Below are 4,349 nucleotides of genomic sequence, written 5' to 3'. Positions count from 1 at the left end.
GGAACTATTAAGTTACAGATAACAGGTGCCATATTGAACGATGCATCATGAAGAATTATGGTGTTGTTTGGTTGATCCTTCTTCTCTTTCATGGCTCATTTTACACTTCTTAAGATTTGTTTCTGTCCACATCATTATTGTGCAGACATCTAGATGTTCACTGCCTTTAAATTTATGTATGTAAACCAGTAATTATTTATTTATCCAATGATTATTTGATTTTAATTCATCTTCAAAAATGATGAGTCTTGAGGAAATGATAACTTTATTATGTGGGTTTGAATATTCATAATGGCAAACAGAGTAAAATCTGGGCCCAACACACACACACACACACACAAACACACACACACACACACACACACACACAGGGTGGTTGGAGAGACTATACCTGTGGCATCAGGAAAGCATAGAGATGAGTGGGTGGATCAGTTTTTCTGTATAACATTGATAACTAGTTAATGATAAGAATGTGTAAAAATCGAGATACACTCAAGGTTTTCTTTTCCTTCATTTGAATGATAGCTTATACAGCCTGTAAAACTGAACTTAAACCGAAGATAAATCTTCCGCCTGAGCATCATTAGTCCAGGACTACATGTTTCCAAATTCTTTTGTAAATATTTGGACACTTGGCTCAATGCTTAGCACACTTTGAAAAATTCCCTGGTGTTAAGAAAGTATAAGATAAGAAATTATGTGAGAAAAAAATCTTTTCTAAGCTTTGATTTTTGTAACTGCAGACTGACTTTGACTCTGAAGTAACTGAGGCTTTAAAATACTAAAAAATTAATATCTCTCATCTACAATAATCCTAAAAATTGCTTACTGTTCTGTGTTTCTGGAGATGAGTGTCAATTATGTCAATTGCTCTTTGTGGCAGGAGAAGGGCTTGACTGTCAAATGCTTTGCAAATGCCAAGTTCTCTGAGGTCCCTGGAGAATGCTTCCTTCTGTTCACCCACATTCTTCTCTCATTGCCTTAGCTATCTTCACCAGTCCATCTCTACACACCCCAATGTACTTCTTTCTGGTGAACTTATGTATCCTGGAAATTGGTTACATGGGCTTTGTCACACCTAAGGTGTGGAGAGCCTTGTACTTACGACTCTCTCAGGAGGGATGTACCACACAGATGTTTTTCTTCACACTTTTTGGTATAACTGAGTGATGCATATTGGCACCCATGCCTTTGCCCAGCGTATGGCCCAGCTTCACTATGCAACCCAAATGAGTCGCGGTCTGTGTGTCCATTTGGCAATTATTTCATGGAGAATGGGATGCCCTGTAGGTTTGGGACAAAACTACTTGAGGCCCAAATCTAATCACCCATCAGGAGTTGATAATCTCTTGGTCTATACAGCAGTGACATTCATGCTGAACACCATCATCTAAAGCCTAAATAAACAAGAAGTCAAGGCTGCATTGAGAAAAACTCTGGGTCTGAAGAAAGTTGTGATAACAAATAGGTAATTGAGGATCACAAAGTGCTTTTTCAAAAAGGTGCATAGTCTGTGAAAGAAAGAAAACAAAACCACTGTGCTCTTTCTGGCTGTCTTGAAACAAACTTTTAGAAACATAACTTTGTTTTAGAGTGTTCTCTACATTCACCACCATTCTTAATTGCAAACAGTGGTAAAGTACGATTACTATTAAACAAGTTTAGTAGATTAGTCCAGTACTTAAATATTTTGATCTGGGCAGAGTTTAAACCACATGCTAATGTCTCAGGGTCCTTGAAAGTTCTCTGTATCCTTTCTTAACTATTTGGAGATCTTCCAAGAAATACTTCCAAGTGATCTCAGCTCATTTTGCTACAATTCCATATTCCTCAGTACATGTAAATTCATTTCACTGGACTGGAACTCCTAAGTAGTTCTCAGGGGAGTGAATTGTTAGACTCTGCTTTGTGTACCATTTGGTCAGTCCACATGTCAGATTTGGGCACCCAGCGCCTATGATTTTGGAACAGGAGTAATCATTCTTCCCTTTTATGATTTCTAACAGGATGTTGGAAAAGAATTTCAGCCAGGTGATTCTCAAAATCAACATCATAGTTTCAGATAAACACAAACACACACACACACACACACACACACACACACACACACAAACACATCTGCATGCATGCACACATTATAAAGGAAAATAAGTGAGTTTACAAGTGACAGAAGACTAATATAAAAGGTCAGCTAGTGTTAGAAAATTAGATACTGGTTGTTATTCCCCAATAAAATAAAATTAGAATCTTGGGTCTTTATGTGTATAATGAAAGAAAAATAGAATTCCATTTTGGTGTGCAGACAATATGGAAGATTTTAAAATATAAATTACAGTGATACTAAAACTAGAGTATAGTTTGAGTCATGAGTCACCCAAACATTAAGACATTGATTATATTTTCCTCAGAAGTCTTGTTTTGAGTCTACTTAGAGGTAGGAAGGACCATTAAGGCCAAAGTTTTGCAAAAAAAATGACCGAGAAACTGAAAACAAAGCCTAAAATTTTGAAGAGACACACAGTCTTTTCATAGTATTTAAGTAATTCTTCTAAAACTTCTATTACTTTAAAAGGAAATCCAATAGAAAAATACATTAAAATATTTTTTAACTATCAAAGGAAAATAATTTAAAATAATTTCATTGCTCCCTAATGGGGCGATATTAAGATGCCAGGTGTCCACCTAGTGCTGAACTGAGACAAAAAAAGCAGGAAACAATTTTTGGTATCTGCATCAAGTACATACAATCTCAACCTAAAAAAGAAAAAAACGCTAGGCAAATCCAAAATCAGAGACATTCTACCAAAGTAATTATTTCTCTTCAAAGGTCTGGTCATAGAAGATAAAAATAGTAATGAATTATCACAGAATAGAATAACGTACAGTATGTAATAATTGAATGTCAATGGATTTCTGGATTGGATATGGGCATAGAATATAGAGAGTGTACAGTAGTACAAACATTGCTTTTATGATTTGGTCAACCAACTGTGGTACTTGTAATATGTTTTTTTTCAATTATCTAATTTTTGAGAATTAGTTATTAGATGGATTATGTAATATAAAATTCAGGAGTGGGGTACGATACAAAAGAGTATTGTTTCCTATCAATTAAATCTGATATTTTTCTGTATATTTTGACTTCTGCTTATTTTTTGTATTTATTCATTTTATTAATTTCTTTATGTCTCAAATGCTGCCCTCCTTCCTATTTTCCCCCTCAGAGTCCCTTACCTCAACCCCCATCCCTTTCACATTTCTTCTTTTAAAAAGACAAAACAACAGTAACTAAGGCATGTTTACTCCCTGAATAGCCATTCATTTGAACATGTATTAGAAAGTCTACAACATTGATAGTGCAGATATCAGAAATAGTTCCTAAAATGATCTTCAAAAATTATATATTCTCCAGTTATCAGCTATCAGCTATCAGGTATCAGCTTGACAAAACTGGAAGAAATCCAGAACATGAATATCCTTGTTCATATATACATAGAGAAAAATGATCAGACAACAAGAAAAACAGATAGCAGCATTCCTGGATTCAACAGAAGAGGACCTCAGTTCCTGTAATATATTCTGCATGAGTGTAGAGACTCTATGAGCTAATACTTGAAAATAAACACCTACAATATCCAACAAAAACTAACCACAAACTGCAACCTTTATAAAAGTTAAACAAATATGTGGAAAGTATAATTTTTCAGCTATGTATGAGTATACTAAGGTATATTATATGTATATTAATAAAATTTAAATTTTATTACTGCAAATTTTTATTACAATTTTTTAAATAAATAGATTTAAAGTGACTCAGGTGATTGCTAACTTTTTCTGGCTTTGATTATTATGGATCAATACAATTTTTATTTGACTGTGATTATCACTTTGAATATTCACGTAAATCAAATGATTTCAACAAGGAACAGCTTAGTACTTTTTGTTGTACTTATGTAAGTGTATTACCTGCTTGTCTACATGTGAGACATATGCATGCCTTCTGCCCAGGAGGTTGAAGAGCATGTGAGATTCCGTGATGCTGAAATTACAGCCACCTGTAAGCTGTAACATGGGAGCTGGGGATTGGCCCTGGGTCCTCTGCAAGTACAGATAGTGCTATTAATCACCGAATCATTTCTTCATATTCAGCAAACGCCATTTTTTTTGTAAATATAGTGCCTAAGCTGCCTGTCTTCTGCATAGTCCACTGTTGTCTCAAATGTGATAATTTAATATTAAATTCACAGAATTGCTTCTTACCTTCATATATATATATATATATATATATATATATATATATATTCTCACACAGACAACACATTCACACACACACACACACAACTGCATCC

At 34.5% G+C, this 4,349-nt stretch overlaps 1 pseudogene; it reads left to right on the top strand.

Annotated features, from left to right (window-relative positions):
* The first annotated feature begins 847 nt into the window (after positions 1–847).
* LOC147998013 (olfactory receptor 5B2-like) lies at positions 848–1,472 on the top strand (annotated as a pseudogene).
* Positions 1,473–4,349: the final 2,877 nt, after the last annotated feature.

The sequence above is a fragment of the Rattus norvegicus genome, chromosome Y, assembly GCF_021556685.1.
Source record: "Rattus norvegicus strain SHRSP/BbbUtx chromosome Y, alternate assembly SHRSP_T2T, whole genome shotgun sequence".
Classification (NCBI taxonomy): Eukaryota; Metazoa; Chordata; class Mammalia; order Rodentia; family Muridae; genus Rattus; species Rattus norvegicus.
Note: the sequence above shows the minus strand (reverse complement) of the source record. Positions and strands in the feature narration are given on the sequence as shown.